The sequence below is a fragment of the Cupressus sempervirens genome, chromosome 6 (genome assembly GCF_028749045.1).
Source record: "Cupressus sempervirens isolate cs-2001-9-10 chromosome 6, ASM2874904v1, whole genome shotgun sequence".
Classification (NCBI taxonomy): domain Eukaryota; kingdom Viridiplantae; phylum Streptophyta; class Pinopsida; order Cupressales; family Cupressaceae; genus Cupressus; species Cupressus sempervirens.
In genome coordinates this window covers 529,413,526-529,432,830 of record NC_143123.1, presented here as the reverse complement: position 1 = coordinate 529,432,830, position 19,305 = coordinate 529,413,526, and positions in this window count along the sequence as shown.

Genomic DNA, 19,305 nt, shown 5'->3' with positions numbered 1-19,305 from the left:
GCTGCCTCTTCATCATATGCAGTCAAGCTTAAAAGTACCCTAACCATCTACCTACATTAAACCTCCTCATAGCTTCTACATCTATGAGAAAAATGGTATGCTCCACTAGTTCTCTCCTCTGCAATTGTCTGCCCATTCTTCTTTAACACTTTACTATGTACACTACTTCATTGTTTCCCCCTTACAAGTTTAGGCTTCAATTATTGTTTTACAAACCATTTGACATTTCATTTGACAGATAATTAATTCGATAACAATTTTTTATGAGAAATAATATGACTTTAATGAGGTTAAATCATGGAATGTGTGAAAATCATCCAAAAACAAGGTTCAGATCACTTAAAATTCAAGCATAAGTCACATCATAACCTGACAATAAAATTATTCAAAAATAAGGGGTACGATACATAGTCACTTGTATACTTGAGGAAATATGAAGATTTGGAAAAATCTTTATGAATAAATATCATCATTGGGTTTTAGCAACCTTCCCTATCCCCTATGAAATAAGGACAAGTGTCCACACTTGTCAGACTTGGTACAGGGGTAGAAAAATGACATAATGCTGCCATCATATAAAGAATGCAGTATTAAATATAATTAATGAAATTTGTAGACTATAAATGAATTATAATTTGAAAACCTTATACTTGTTTTTTGGCATAAATAGGTATTTACTATTTATACTTTACTTAAGTTTACTTAGGTTAGTGCATTATTTTATTATTTCTCTTTATGAGACACTTAGGAGTTTGTGCATCTTCTAGAGTTGTCATGTAGACAACACAGAAGTACGCAACTCTAATTATGCACATGGTGTCTACACCATAGGATTTTACATCATTCACCAAGCTATCATGTAGACAACATATTTTTGCGTACTCCTAATTTAGCACATGTTGTCTACAATACTGATGTGTGTGTTTCACCTTTGTAGGCATATCCTCTCATCATCGCACTTACTTTCGTGCATAATGGAGGATAACCCATATGTGGTGGACATGTGCCTAGTTATTGGACTTATCATGATGCTAATTTTGAGGCATTCTAGATGAATCACAAAGGCCTTTATATTGAGGCACTCCTAGTGTACTTATACAAAGAATTGAATAGTATACAGTTATTCTGATCATACTCTGGTCTAATTTTGTGCTTGTGTTTTGAGTTCCTTGGTCTTGGGTAAATTTTGCCTTAAGGTAGATTCTTACATTATTAAATGATCATCACACATACCAAAAATGTGGACGAAGTGATATCAATAAAAACATCCATCAACATCTAGCGAGGTTTATTGAAAAAATGAGAAATCAATGATGTGGGAAGTGGGTGGATGGAAGGCAAAGAAATGAGATGAGGTGGATGGGTGGAAGGTAAAGAGATGAGATGGAATGAGAAAGTGAATGAGAAAGTGAGCCTTATGTGAACATACATTTCTTATTATGAGCATACACAAAGAAATTAATGTTGAAGAGGGACAGGTAGAAGGATGACAGCTTTGGCTGTAGGAAGAGTTACCATGGTTGTATTTGAATCTGGCTATTAGAACTGATGCAAGAAGTCTTCTTTTATTTGAGGCCACTTATATAATTTGAGTCTGTGACCATTCACTAATAATTTTAAAGGTACTAGATCAATGGTAGTTAATTGAATAGCTCCATTATCAAAGACATGACTAATTTCATATGGTCCCAACCATCTTATCTGCAGCTTTTTTCGCATATATTGAAATTGTTTATTGATATTATGAGAGTCATTCCATTATTTCCTTTGTTTCTATATAAGTTCAATGTGTTCCAAAGCATCTTTGCGCATTTTATCCAAAGAGTTAATATGTAGAATATATTTTGTTTGTGCTACAGGAAGTTTAATTTCTATCTCCATTGCAGTTCTCAAATTTTTATGTTGAAATTCAATGGGGAGCATTGCTACCTTTCCATATAGGAGCTCAAATGGTATGAATCCTATAGTTTTCTTTCATGTTGTTCTATAAGCCCAAATAGCTTCTTTTAATCTACTGGTCCAATCCCTACAATGTAGATGAACCATTTTTGTTAGGATGTTCTCCAACTCACGATTTGTGACCTCTTCTTGTCCATTAGCTTGAGGGTGATAAGGACTAGATTTTTGGTGCCTAATGTTATACTATTTCATCAACTCTGAGATTAGATTAGTTGTAAATTATGCACCTTGGTTAGTGACTAGCTCTTTGGGTACACCATAGTGGGTAAAAATTTCTTCATACAAAAATTCTACAACTTTTTCATCACGAGCATGCGTCATGGCCTTGACTTCAACCCATTTTGTCAGGTAATCAGTGCACACAAGAATATAGGATTTCCCATTAGATGGAGGATCAATTGGACTAATAAAGTCCATGCAGCATTGGTCAAATTGTGTTGGTGCCATCTAATGGTGAAGAGGTATTTCATCTATTTTTGTTGGTCAGTCCATCGTTTGACAATTATCACACTTCTGTGTATAGTTGGCTACATCTTTGTGAAGTGTAGGCCAATAATAACTAGTTGTCAAGATTTTCAAGGCTGTTCTTTTGGCTGAAAAGTGTCCTTTGCATGGTTCATTATGACATGCATGTAGAATATCATATGTCTCATCCTCTCTCACACATCTTCTCATAAATTGATCAGGTCCAATGTAAAACAAGAGATTATCTATCCAAGAGAAACAAAAACTTTTCTCTACAAGAAACTTATTTTCCTTGTAAGAAAAATGTTCTAGTATTTTATTGGCTGCAATGTAATTAGCAATGTCTACATACCATGGAGTTTGAACAACAATATGAAATAAATGCTCATCTAGAAATGCATCATCTACCAAAGTAGTGTCAGTATCATCATGATGGATTCTTGATAAATAATCAGCTACAACATTGGCTTTTCCAGGCTTATCAACAATAGTTATATCAAATTCTTGTAACAATAGTAACCATCTTGCTAATTTTCTAGTTATAGCAAGTTTATTCATGAGATATTTAATTGTTGAGTGATTAATATGAACAAATATGGAATAGCTAGCTATGTAATGTCAAAATTTGTTCAAGGCATAAACTACTAGTAGCAGTTCTTTTTCTATCACTGTGTAGTTTAATTCTAGTCCATGAAGGCTCTTGCTAATATAATAGATTACACTTTCAAGATTTTGGAATTGCTGTTCTAGAACTACACCTATGGCATGATCAGAGGCATCTATATATATATAAATATATATGTATGTATGTATGTATGTATGTATGTATGTATGTATGTATGTATGTATGAAAAGGTAAATTCTAATCAGGGCCTTGTAAAATTGGGGCTATAGTCAAAATTTTCTTAAGATGTAGGAAGGCTTCATCACATTCGAATGTCCAACTAAATTTAGCTTCTTTTGTGAGTAACTTATACAAGGGACTAGCTATTTTGCTGAAATCTCTTATAAAACATTTTTAATATCTAGCATGACCTAGAAAAGATCTTACATCTTTTGATTTTGTAGGTATGGGAAATGTTTGAATTACCTCTATCTTAGTTGGATCCACTTGTATTCTTGCAGCTGATATGAAATGACCAAGTACCACACCTTCCTTCATGAGCGTGAAACATTTTTCATTATTAAGTGCCAAATTATGTTCTTGAAATCTTACCAAAACCTTTTCAAGATTCACCATTGCTTCCTCAAAAGTGACTCCAAATGTTGTGAAGTTATCCATGTATATTTCCATAAAATCATGTGATATATTAGCAAAGATACTAATAACTACTTGTCGGAACATTGAGGAGCATTACATAGACCAAATGTTAAAACAAATTATGTAAAAGTACCCCATGGGCATGTAAATGTGGTATTTTCTTGATCTTTAGGAGCAATATTGATTTGGTTATAACCACTATACCCATCTAGAAAAGAAAAATAGTTCTTTCCAGTGGGAGTGTCCAAAAATTGGTCTATAAATGGTAAAGGAAAGTGATCCTTTTTGGTGGCCTTGTTAAATTCTCTATAATCTACACAAATTCTCCATTTTCCTCCCTTTTTAGGCATGATGAACTGGGGTGACACCCATCTACTATCACATATAGGTTAAATAAAACCAGCATCAAGCAATTTTTGCAATTCAGTTTTAACTATCTCTCTAAGGCTTGGATTTATCCTTCTCTAGGGTTGATAGAGTGGTAAAAAACATTCATTGATGTATATCCTATGGGTGCATAATGTAGGACTCAACCCTTTCATATCACTATAGTCCTATGCAAAGGCCTTTTGATGCCTTTGAAGCAACACTTTTAACTATTCCATCTGTGTGGGTGTTAATTTGGTATTAATATGGAGATTATGACCTTTAGTCAGTTCAACAATAGATGTGGACTCTATCATAGTAGCTTCAAAGATTGGAATTGGTTCTAATTCACATGGTAAGAGTGGATGAAGAATATTAGGTTCTTTGAGAAAAATACAATTCTTATCACATTCTTCATATGTGATTAATTCCAACACAGAACTTTTAGATACATCTTTTTCTACCATGCAACTGTTAGTGAGGATACTCTGAAGTACTGAATCTTCCTCTTACAGTTTTAGAAAAGATTGTTTATGCAACATCATGAGTTGTATCATAGAATTTAACTCTTCTTCTTTATTCCCTGCATTTAGCCAAACAAATGTGCTCAAATCAAGTAATGGTTGTGTTGGAGGATATAAATCAAATTTATTTGTTGCTTGGCCATTTGATATGGTCATATTCCATGATCTACAACTTATATTTGTATTAGCTATGGCTAACCATGGTCAACCTAGGATGATAGGGTAACTAGATAGATTAACTTTGGGGGATAAAATCATGAAGTTTGTAGGATACTCTAGAGAATCTAAGGTTATGACTATGTTTTCTATCATCCCATCAGGGGTGATAGTAGAACTATTTGCATGTTGCAGAATTGCTGGTGTAGCCCTTAGTCCTATTTTCAACTTCTTCATAGTGTCCTTGGTCATGACATTTATAGTAGTGCCAAGATCTATTAAAGCATTTTTAACACACTGACCATTTATACTAACATTCACTACTAGACTTTGTAGATCAGAATATTTTTCTTTGATCAATTTACCTAACATGATGTCAGTCAATTGTCCCACAACATGGACTGTGGTGTGGTCCTTTTTCTTCCTTTCAGGCTTCTTCAGGAAAGCATCTCTAATGGCTTTTCCATATACTGGAACATCCTTAATGGCTTGAAACAAGGGTATTTGGACATGTATGTTTTTCAACTAATCAACAATATCAAAAGGTTGTTTCCCTTCTTGTGTAGGTTTTCTTTGTACAAGCTTTTCTAGAAAATGAGGTTCCACTACTAGTTGAGCTTGGGTTGACATGGTAACATTGGTTGGGTCAACTATTTCAACAACTTAGGGTTGTGATGTTGTAGGAGGGTCTGGTATTTTAAATATAAGAGGCAGTTTAGCCACTAGTAAAGTTGTACCAAATCTCATATCTATATCTGCAACTCCTAAAGTGTAAGTAGGATACTACCGAGCATCAACACTATACATGGGTTCCTGTGGCTATTGTCTATTTTGGTTTAATTGAGGTTGTGCAGGTAATTGCATTTTCTTTTGAGGTCTAGGATTTGCAAGTGGTAATTGTGGAGTACTAGTATTTTGGTTAGGCCACTGTTGAGACCCCCTCCATTTGTTCATAAACTACCAATTTCCTTGGGGTGTTTTCCATTGGTTCTACTATTTTTTCCAGTAGTTCTATTGGTTTTTCCATTGGTTACTCTATTGGTTAGGCTAGGATGGTTGGGAATTTTGAGGCCATTGGGATTGTTGCAGGTTGTTTTTCCTAGTATTGTTCCAATTAGGTTGATATTGTGGAGGACCTTGGGGATTATAGTTTTTCAATTGATTACCATATGAATTGGAATTTTGCAAAGGGTCTTGAGGCATACTTTGATGTTGGGCCCATGGTCAGAATTGAGCAACAAAAAATACTTGCTCATCATCTCCATCTATCTTGAAGTACTCAGTTGGAAGATGTTGGTTCTCCATGCTTGCAACTAGTTTACATTAGCAATCCTTATTTTGCTTCCATCAATAAGGGTAGTATTTAGCTAGTTGTAGCTCAACTTCTACATACTTCTTCTTTGCAGTCATTGTATCAAGATGTGTAGCGACATCATTGATGATGTCTTGTTTGAAATCTAACAATAGGTTAGATATCTCAAGCTTTGAAATGCCTTGCCTAATTCCTTTAGTGACTTTGGAAAATATTTATGATGGATCTTCTTGAGGTCATCCCAAGAAGCTTGATATACATCACCACCAACCATCAGGTTTAGTGCATAGTCATCATTCACACCTCTCAGAAAGAGTAGCTTTTGTGAATCCTCAAACAACACATGTTAAGGGTTCTTCTGCAATTTATATAAGAAACATGAAACATAGTCTTCCAATATTTATTCCTCCTTCTAAGATATCCTATAGACATGATCTCCTCTTGAACCAAATGATTTTCAATACTCCTTGTACTTATCTAGAAATAGAGGTTACATTTCATCCCAACTTCCTATTGCATTGGTTCCTAAGCCCATGAACCATCGTAGAGCTAACTCTTTCAATGTTGTTGGAAATAATTTGAGCTTATGGGCATCAGTGTTGTAGTCAAAACTATGAAAAAGTATGTCAAAATCAAACAAGAAAGTATTAGGGTCTTCAGTTGCTAAGCCATAGAAATTTGGAAGGGTAGTTGTAGGTATATTCTTGAGATTATTAGTATTTACAAGGCTTGGGAGAGGAAATGGAAAAATAGGTTGTGCCATTACTAGAGGTATTAGATTATGATGTTGTTGTTTAAAAGGAACATTGGGTACTAGATGATTAACAAGTGGTGGATTCAGAATAGTGTTATCAAGAAAATTGGTCAAAACTTCAGTAAAAGGTTGAAGACCACTTATATATATTGGTTCAGCTCTTGACAATGATGTTGTGGGAAAAATAGGGCTTGCATCTTTAAAATGAAACTCAACTTCTTCTTCTTCAATTTCTTCATTCAAATTAATAGACTCCTGTGGAAGAAATCTTCCATATTCATCTTGTCATCTTCCTCTTTGATGCATGCAATTAAACTTTTCACACTAGTGAAAGAAGCTTAAAAACTAGAAATTCTAAAAAAACTTAATCTAAGAACTATGACTCACAAATGCTCCTAGCTTGAGACTATCCCTAGCAATGGCACCAAAAATGGTCTTCCTCACAATAGGTGTATCATAGTCATCCTCTGGGCCATGCTTAGGAATAATATATTCAAACTAAGGACTATTTTTCCCACTATGAGGTGCATTTAATCTTATCAACCCAGGGACATATACTTGAAATGGTCAGCACAGTATGTGCACTAGGTCTCTTCATGAGTCACTAAGCTTATGTCGCAGGAAAGTAAAATGCAAAGAAAATAACTTACAGTATTACTCTAGGAAACTAAAACACTTAACTCTATGAATACTAGAAATACAATGAAAGCCTAATAAATATTTCAACTTAGTTTAACCACTATAATTGTTCCCACATATGCTGCAGGAACATTCAGAAAGTGTGATGCTATAGGATGGAACTTACAACTTCTACTTACAATACTAAGAATGCTTGGAAATAAATGTATACTAACCTAATCTAATCCACCTTCCAAGTGAGCCCCCTTGGTTGGCTTCAACTAAACTACTAACATAGGATAGAAGCCAAAAACTATTTCATTACGTTTCAAAAATTCATTACATAACACATAGAACTATAAAAACACAACTCACTATAAAAGTTAATAGTCTATTCTCATAAACTCTTTCTTCTAACTAAACTAACACACTTAGTCCTATTCCTATATATAGGAGATTAACATTTATTTCAATAATAGAAAAGTAAATAACCTAGCTATAAATCTGTAAGAGAGAAAGAAGGAAAATAACAACTCAAGGCAGGAAGAAGAGATAACAGCTTAAGGCAGGAATAATAAAGTCTAAAAATCTACTTGCCATAGGAATAAACGTAGAGAATTCTATAAGTCTTCATAGCTCCTCCATACTCATTGTCATGTCCTTTAGAACCATTACAAATTTCCTCCACTGTGGCTACACCTTAGCATTCTTTTCTCCTTGAATGTTGTTGGCACTCATCTTTGAATTCTTCCAATCATCTTTTAGCTTCATTTCTAATAGGTTAGTTATAGTACAAAGATATTGAAAATAAGCATTTTCAAATCAAATTCAAATATAAGAACACACATTTTGATAATTATATGAAATACTACATCATGTATATGATATTGGCAAAAGATGACATACTATCTACCCATAGGTTAATCATTGGTTTAGGTAAACATAGGTCCACAAATGTCTTGATGAAAATGAAATAGAGTATTAACAAAGTTTTTAAAAACTATCATGAAATAGAGGCAATATTTAGCCTCATCATAAATGATGATGTTCAAAAATTTGTGGCTAAATGTTTGGTTTGTCAAAGAAATAAGGGGAAAACAATTAAGACACCAAGTCTCTTGCAGCCTTTATCTATTCTAGCCAACATTGGGAAGAAGTATCCATGGACTTCATCATAGGGCTTCACAAATCTAAAAATGACGACATCATCATGGTAGTAGTTGATCACCTCACTAAATATACACATTTTATTGCATTATCACATCCTTTAGTAGCAAGTATAGTAGAAAAATTTTTCTTGGAGGATATCCAAAAGCCACATGGATAGATTGTTAGTGATCACAATCCTATATTTACTAGTCACTTTTGGAAAGATTTATTGTCATGTTTGGGTACTCAGTTGGCTCATAGTTCTTCATACCATCCTCAATCAGATGGGAAAATTGAGCTTGTTAATAAGTTTTTGGAAGGATATCTACATTGTTTCACTTTAGAACAATAATCTCAATGGGTAGATTGAATACCTCTTGCAGAATGATGGTAGAATACTTCTTTTCATAGCACATAAAAAATTTCTCCATCTTTGGCATTTTATGGATGTCATCCTCCTTCCATTACATCATCATTAAAGGTGTCACCAAAATTTTAGGTAGTAGAGGACCACTGACTTCATCAACAACAGGTACTTTTAGGAATCAACGACAAATTAGCTATGGCATAAAATTGAATGAAAAAACAAGCAGACCAACATCATAGTGAAAGAAATTTTGAAGTTGGGGATTGGGTCTTCTTGAGATTGCAGCCTTATAAACAAATCTAAATGAAGGAACAATAAATGAATAATAAGTTGTCTCCAAGATATTATGGATCATACCAAATCATGCAAAAGATTGGTAGTATTGCCTACAAGCTTGAGTTTCTACCAACAACAAAGATACATCCATTTTTTCATGTTTGTTGTTTGAAGAAGGTAATTGGGTAGAATATTCCTATTCTAATAGTACTATCAAAACTTGATGAAGAAGGAAGAATAATTTTGGAAATAGAGTGCATTCTTCAAACATGCACAAAGAAGTTAAGGAACAAAACCTTGACTCAATATCTCATCCAATAGAAGAACTTACTAGTTAAAGAGGCCGCAAGGGAGGATGAGAAGTTCATTCAAAAGAATCCACACTTGGTTAGCATTGAGGACAATGCTTCTTTCAAGAGAGGGGCCATGCTACACCCTTAATATTGGTGTATATAGGGTTATGAATAGTCAACTTGTGGCTATCTCAATATAAATTAATTCATATTATCATTATTATATTATTATTTAGGTAGGTAGGTAGGCCTAGGTGTTATGTAGGGTTATCCCTATTCAACCTAAGAATAATTAGGTATATATAGGAGGTTGTGAGTCTTATTTCAATATCATATGGTGAAGTAGTGTTCTCATTGGAGATATTTGGAGGTTGCCCCCTCAAAGTGGCCTATTACTCTCATCTATTATCAAGTATTTATATAATATTTCATATTATTTCTTGTATTGTAAAAGTTATTTCATTACAACAAATGAGTAGGATAACATGTCAACCTAGGATTCTCTTGCATCAGACAACTAGGGTAGAAATAAATGATTCTCCTAAATCATGTAATTGTCACAACCTAAGCTAAATTCAACTTAGATTGATAAATCCATGTAACATCTTCAACTAGTCTATTGTTCAAATTCACCAAATATTCATAGTAATATTTTTCTCTTGTGCTTTTGCCAACTCTTTGATCCAGTATTTGTTCAAGCTCTTCAATCTACTTCTTAAGATAATCATCAAGTTTAGCAACTTCATCATCTGACTCATGATACTTAAACAGATCAGCAACATTAAATGTATGAGATATATCTATATCATCAGGTAACTCAACTTCATAAGCATTTCCACTATCAAACTTCTTCATCTTCAACATACTATATGTTCCAACAAAATATCTTTCTTTCCTCAAATGAACAATCACCTCATCACCAACTTCAAAAACATGATGTCTTCTAGACTTATCAACATTCTCCTTGTACTTCTGATTACTTTCTTCCAACTTTAGCTTCACTTCCTTATGCAAAGACTCCATAAAATTAGAAAAAATTTCTCGTGCAACACTTCTCTTCTCTTCACCAGCAATATCCCTTAAATATGATACTCCTCTAGGCTTCATTTTGGTAAAAATCTCAAAAGGTGTCTTTCATATACTCCTATTCATAGAATTATCATATGAAAACTCATCTTGTGCCAATACCATCTCCCAATTATTTGGTTCATCTCCAACTAGATATCTTGTAATGCCATGCCCGGAGATCCTTGGAAACAAGGATGAAATACAAGCCAAGATTTTTTTTTTTACAAGTATGAATGCACATGACAACATCATACAGGGATCACAAAGATCGCAACGGAAGACTTCAACACAATCTTGGCAACCAACGAATCTCCAAACACCACTACCAAACTAACACACCCAAACAAAGCCAACAACCACCACAAACAAGATGAGGGCACAAGAAACGACCACTCATCAACAAAACACCAAGCTAAGGTAAAATGCAGAATCCCAAAATTTGGCTAAGCCTAAAATCTTGAAGCCCTAAAAATTGGCTAAGTCTAGATTTTTGAAGCCCTGAATTTTCCTAGAATCCATAACTTATCTCGGAGAGGTCTGAAACCTATCTCAAAAGATTCGTCGCATATATTAAAATATATCTTAAGTATCAACTTATACTTAAACGATATATTTTAAACCCCAAAAAACTAAAACAAAAACACAAAAATTGGATTTGAAGAGAATCCAACTAAATGCAAAATGCAACAACATAGGGTTGAAGAACACCCAAAAAGGTATCCAAAACAACACACAAAAAGATCGGATCACAAAGAAAAGTGCCCACTGATGGAACGCGTAGGTTTTTCACAAAAACCATGCAACACTTTTTACTAAGGGAGGGTGACACTTTTCCTTAAGGCATGCAACACTCTTCCAGTGTCGTACGACATATCTCAAGAAGGCATGCGACACTTTTTAGCATCGTACAACATTTCTCAAGAAGGCATGAGATACTTTATAGTGTCGTACGACATAGTTTGCATGGGCGTGCGATACTTTTTAAAGTGTCCCACCATGCTGAACAAATGTCGCCCATAGAAAACAAAGACACTTCCAAAACTTAGAAAGGCGAAGAACAGACCAAAGAACCTCCATACCAGGGAGTACTAGATCCACATAGATCAAGGAGTGAACACTCGAGTGCAAGGAACACACTGAAATAAACATCATAGTAAATAGAAATACCAAAAGAAACTAAATAACCAATTTAAGTACGTCGTTCCTCTCAACCGTCAATAGCATCATAAGACCATTGTGGGTCTTAGCCATCCCCCATGCGTAACATCCCAAGCCATCGACCAGATCATCGATACTGTCATAGTAGGGATGTCACTACTAAAAAAATGCAACAATATAAGCATAAGGAAATCTAACATGCTAGTAGAAAAGCATAAGATAATCCTACAGTAGATAACATCACCTATCACATACTAAACAACAATAAGCAACAGATATGCTAATACAACAATTCACAGCATCTAATCATATGCTAAACATCATAATAAGGGAATGCGTCAAATAAAATAACATCATCTAAACATTATATACAAGCATCCCAATGAGAGCATAAATCACAAGGAAGCATACTCTGGAACCTGAAGTACCAAGTGAAGACATCTAGCAATGGTCGCACTAGGAAAAAAAGATCATCTCTGTACATCAATCCTTAGCAGTGGTGAAGGTAGCTATGCCTCCCAACCACATGGAACCCATAGGTCCACACCCACCATGCTAATGGAGATAAATATCCAACCACAAGCACACAAAAATCACAACATCCATGGCTAACACTCACGCCAGACAGTATGATGGTTGAACCAAGAACCTAAGACAATGCAAGGAGTATAGGTCCTAGTTGGACACTTAATAGGCTACTATGTAGGGACTAACATCATGGACAGTCGCTTGGCATCGAAAAGCCCAAGCTTGAATCACATGTGGAAACTCTCACAAGGTACTTCCCTCTTGAGGTACTCCCTTGGAACCATCACATGAAGTCTTATTATCTTAAGTTTTATTACTAGTCACACATTTTCTTTAGTTATCACTTAATCAAGCTCCTCTCAACGATACCCATGGCATCATGATTGTCGGGCTGCAAGATAGAAGCCCCCTCCATATGCTACCCTACCCTACCCATGCTCATCCTATGACAAGTGCCTATGGGCATGCATACTGCCATCCCAACCCCAATGATCATAACTTTCGACAATATCATGGAAGATCGAGCCTCGCAAGTCACCCGAGAAATGTACATGCACGTACTCGTGTGTGGTGCACCACCATCACGAACATCACAACACAAGGACAAGAATGAGAACACAATGCAAAGAAAACACCCAACTGAAAGCAAAATAGGAAGGATGGATTCTACACGAATCCCAAAGCCAAAAAAAAATACATCATTAAATCACTCAATCGGCCTCAATCCAAGAGTATGGATTCTACACGAATCCCAATGATGTAACAAGACCAAACATCATGAACTCACTCAACTGGCCTCAATCTGAGAGTATGGATTCTACACGAATCTTAGCATTCACGAAACAAAAGCAAAGGTCCAAAAGAAACCATAACAGGTAACAAATCACTCAACCAAACACAAAGTCGGGAGTACGGATGCAACACACATCCCAATGCAACATAAAAGTGCAAAAGTGGTTTGACTGATACCCAAATGAGTCATCCAAGTCCACGACCCACATTGTGCCAAGAAAACTTGAGAAAACAAGGTGGCACGCAAAATGAGGTAAAAACCCCAAATTTTAAAAAAATTTCAAAATTAAAACCCATTTGACCTTTGGGTTCAAAAACCCCAAAAATCCAAAAATAAATGGAATCAGACACCATATGCAAAAATAGCCAGCATAACGGCATAAAATCCCAAACCCTCATCCCAAAAAATAGGGAAATGTTCATACCTGCCCAACCGGGTAGAACTAGCATACAGAAACGAAGGGGAACACTAGTTCTTAGCCTCCAAACAAATGGCTACCAAAAATAGAAGCAGAAACAGAGTAGAAACAATAAAACAGGAAAGCCCTACCTCACAACCAAAAGGGCAAAACGGGAATTTGAACCATAAAATAAATATCACGCAGAAGTAGCTGAAAGTTGTGGCAATCCAAGGTTTCCCCGAGCTGAATCCAATGAGCCCAACCTCACGACGATCCCACGCCCATAGCTCCCACAACAAAAAAAACAATAAATCCTCATGAAGGGGATTTTAGGTTCTACTCTTCAACTTTCCAATTTGAAAGTGAGAAGTGAGGAATTAAATTCCTCTTTGGATACTTATTCACTTTTCGAGTGAATAATCGATTAGGGCAAATAACCAACCGACCTAGTTAAACCCCGAATCGACCCAAATGAAAATAGGCTATTCCTATAAATAGGAATTCATCTATGGCAAAGCTGTCAAAAATTAAAATAAATCAAATAAAAAGCTGGAAAACCTAGAAACACAAAAATCACCTAAACAAATTTTGCGACAATGCGAACCTCTAAATGCACAGACACGCTTACTAGTCTAATCACATAATGCAAATGAGTTCAAATTTAATAATCACCAAAAGGTTTAAATTAAACATTTTAATAAAGGATACATCGACCATATAAAGATGACATTGGTAACATATGAAAGGTCGAATCACTAACTCCATGTGCCACTGCTAGGGATATAAATCTTGCACACTAAACAACATGATCAAGTGCAATTGCATATAATAACATAGCCGAAGCAATAAATGCATCAAATCACCCAATTTAACCATTTATTTAATTATATTAAAATAATCTATTTACATCACTCACGTTTGCATAAAGCATAACAATGCAAGAATGAAGTAAATAACCATAGCATTAAATCCATCACATAACAAAATCAGAGGTATGTCCAAATACCAGATAACCAGATATCATCATAAAACACACTATCATCTCAAAATGGCATCATCATGCAATATGATTAATTGAACAGCATAGTAGTCTAAAATCTATGATACTAGAATCAAGATGTAACATCTGACCCTCAGGTCCTCTCAAATATAAACATAACATGAGTAACAAATATCTCTCTAATCAGAAATGTAACATTGTAAATGCCCGCAACACATAACCAAATAATCTCACATGAATAATCCATTTAATTACTTACGCATTTAATAATGATTGATTACTCTACATTAAAAAGGCATTTAAAACACATAAGCAAACACAATCATAAACATGACTAACCACTGCTACAAGAACCTAGTCCAGTAATCTCTGTACACATCTCAAGGTAATCATGAAACAACCTCATGATACCACATCGATCTTGGTAACCACTGGCACAAACCTCAGTGAACCATAAATCATGTCATAATCTCATAGATCAGTCAAAAGCATAATCAAAGCAACTGATACAAAAACATAAATCCAAACACCTCAACGGTGTAGACCACTCAGGGCCACAATCATGATCCCATCACAACAAAAGATCAGAAAGGTTGCATCCATCAGGATGACTAACAAAAGTCAAATGGGAGAGGCACTACATATCTCAACAAATTACTCGAGCTTCTATTCAAAACCTCTATCTATCCATCTATTTTTGGATGGAATGTAGAACTAAACCTTAATTCATTACCCATCTTCTTCCACAAAGTCTTCCAAAAATAACCAAAAAACTTTCTCTCTGTCATAAATAATACTTCTTGGTAATCCATGAAATCCCATGATCTCTTTGAATTCTTAGCATCTGATGTCTTCTTACATGGTGTGAAATGATCCATTTTAGAAAATCTATCTACAACAACAAATATAGAATCATACCCCTCCACTGTTCCATACTGATGTCACTCCAAGGTTTCTCAAGAACAGTAATAGGTGTATTCAAACCTATATTCTGACTTACTCCTTTTGCAACATGGAAAACTCCACAACTCTTCAAAAATTTCTGAATATCCTTACACATTTGTAGCCAATAATACTTCTTCAACAAACTCAATGTCTTATCAATTCCAAAATGTCCAATAAATCCATCACTATGCTTTTCCTTGATCAAATTAACTCCCATAGAACTTCTAAGGATGCACAACTAAATTCATTTAAATAACATACCTTCTTGAATAAAAGATTCATCATACTTACTTATGTGATTTGTTAGATTTGGTGCTCTGCACTCTCTCCATGTCTTAGAAAAATTAGGGTCAGTATAATACAAATCTTTCATTCCATCAAAACCAAGAACTTCAAATTTCATCTCAGTCAACAAAGAACATCTTCTACTCAATGCATCAACAACTTGATTAGTGACTCCACTTTTATGCTTAACCACAAATGTAAAATTCTACAAATACTCAACCTACTTCATATGTCTCTGATTCAATTTATGTTGACTTCCCAAGTACTATAAAGCTTTATGATCAGTATACAACACAAACTCCTCAGGAATCAAATAATGTCTCCACTTCTTCAAGGCTTGGACAATAGCATAAAACTCTTGATCATATATAGAATACTTCCTTTTAACATTATTCAATTTTTCACTAAAGAAAGCAATAGGTTTACTTTCTTGAATCAAGACAACTCTTATTGTACTACCACTTGCATCACATTCAACTTGAAATACCTTATTGAAATTAGGTAAAGCCAATATAGGAAACTCAATGACATTTGTTTCAAAATCTCAAAACTATTATCAACTCCTTGTGTCCATTTCAATTGTTTTTAATCTCCTCTCATTGTTTTAGTCATAGCATTACAAACAACACTAAAATTCTTTATAAGCTTTCTATAAAAACTAGCCAAAGCATGAAATGATCTTACCTCACCCACATTCTCAGGTTTCTAGGCCATTCCAAAATTATTTTAACCTTCTCAAGATCCATTCTTATACCATCAACTAAAATAACAAATCCCAAATACACAATCTCTTCTTCCATAAAAGAACACTTTTTTAGATTAATCATAAACTTCTCCTCTTTCAATCTCTACAATACTTGTCTAACATACTCAAGATGTTCTTCCTTAGTCTTACTAAATATCAAAATATCATCCAAATAAACAATGAAAAATTTAAAAATCTTTTCAGAACTTCATTCATTAACCTCATGAAAGTACTAGGTGCATTAGTCAAACCAAAAGGCATAACCAACCATTGATACTAACTATCTTTTTTCTTGAAACTAGTCTTTCATTCATCACCTTCACTAATCTTGATCTGATGATAGTCACTCTTTAAATCAATCTTGGTAAAATACTTTGCTCCACTTAAACAATCTATTATATAATCCATCCTCGGCATAGGAAACCTATATTTCATAGTGATCTTGTTGAAAGCTCTCGAATTAGTACACATTCTCCATTCTCCATTCTTCTTAGGTGCCTATATAGTAGGTACAACACATGGACTCAAAATTTCTCTAAGAAAACCTTTCTGGAGAAATTCATGCAATTGTTTGTTAAGTTCTTCATTCTCTATAGGTGTCAATCTATATGTGCTTTATTTGGAAAAAAAGCTCCAGGAATTAGATCCATACAATGACTTATACTCCTTACTAGTGGTAAACCATTAGGAATATCTTCTATAACAATATGCTTGGATTCATTTAGCAAATTTTTAATTTATGTTGGTACTCAACTTCTACCAATTTTTACCGTCACTTAGCCATTACCAACTTCTATTGTCACTAGGTCATTACTACAAAAACTCAATCCTATAGGAATTATAGAAAATAAACTTGGTTCCTTTTAATTTCTTTTTCAAATTGTTTCCCATTAATAATTCAAATTTTCAAAGTACTATAATTAACCTCATCTAGATTTTCAATCAAAGGCAGCAATATTTGTTTTTTTCCATTCACCCAAAGAGTATATTAATTCAATCTTCCATCATGTATAGCATATCTATCATATTGCCCTGGGCCATCAAAACTTATCAAAACTTCTTACCTCTATCATATATCTGATTTTTATCTCCACTTTCAGGAGGTAAGCTAAAAACATATTTCTTATCAATTTCACCAACATAATCAACTTTTTTTGTTAACTGATTTGACAAAACAAAATAACTTCTTTCACTATCATAGTGCATAAACCAATCAACATTGACTTCTACATCATGTTCACTATGATAGAAAGAATCAACATGCTCATATAAACTACATCAAACTGAAATTCATCATGAACAAATGATGGATGCATGCTATCAACCAGAAACACAAAGGATTCAGACTCTTCTCTAAACAAATGGTTGCATGTATCAAAAGTTTTCAACTCATCTTGTGTAATTAGGTGTGAAGAATATTTCAAATCTGATCTCTCTACCTCATTTGTAATCTTGATATTCATGAGATCAAATTTTTCATATGCTAAAATCCCTTCACACTCCAACAACTGATTAGTTACCAAGTTTGAAAAACTATCATGAAAGTGTTGGCTTAAAATATGTTGATTATAATATTTATCAAATAACTCATTAGAATGAACTTTGAACTTATCAGACCTGTCATTAACATATAAGGAAAAACTTTGAATCAAATCTACAACTTTTGGCCTCCCCCTCTTTGTCATATGAACAATCAAAAACAACTTTGACATTGTCAACATAAGAGAAATATGAAATAGTATGAAATTTCTCCCTAATGGTATTCTCCTTATAACAGAAGTCATCATGTGTATTGATACTTAATCTATTATCATGGTTATTCTTTTGATGGTGATGCTTTGTATGTTTCATATACTAATTTAGATGTTTCATGATGATAGTTAGATGGATGATTTATTTAAGATTTTTATGGTTACTTACCTCATACTTGCATGTGTATAGTGTATATGCATTTTTCACATTATGTTTTGATATTTTTGATGTGGTTGAGGGAGGGAGTTGTAGTCACCTGCTAGTTGGGATCTACATGATGTACCACTCCCTACCATTACCAATTCAGTTTAGATATATATGTATATCTACATGTTCGACTTTTAGGCAAATTGCGGGTACCAGGCATCAACTTCCCTAAATTGTTAGGATGAGCATGCCCTATCACAGTGTCTCAATGGTAAAGAGGGGAGATAGTTCTTGAGTCTAAATCCTAAACCTAAGCCAATTATCCTAGAATATAGGACAAGTATCTAAGTTATTCACCCTTCCAAATTCGTCGAGTAACATGAATTCAAGATTTTGACCCTTAAGTTTGAATTAGTACTTTTTCTTTTAGATGGGTCTTCTTATTCAGATTTGTGGGTCTACTATGATTTTTCAATTATAATTAATTCAAATAAATGTATTATTAAATGATTTAATATAACAAAAAAATTATTTAAAAAATAATAATTTTTAATTATATTTAATTAATCGAGAAATTAATTAAATAGAAGAATTAAATTTAAAGGACTTAATTTAAGATCAAAATTTGGCATAATTATATTTATTTAATTTAATAATTAATTTAGGAGTTTCATTTTAATGATGTACTCTAAATATTATTATTAGTTAACTTGATAAATATGTTTTTAAATACCTCTTATTGTTTAATAAAAACAAGTGAGAATAAATTAAATAAATATTATTTTAATTAAAACACAAAAAAATTGCACAAAAACTTAAAATAATGAAAGAAAATGCTTTTGCATATTTGTGAAACCAAAAACCTAGAGAAGAATGTTCTTTAATAGGAAATTATAGCTCATTTCTGCACACACAAGTTCTGAGGAGGAGATTTTGGAAAGGATTTCAAGAGATGAGAATTCTTGCAATCTCCGAGCATTTTTT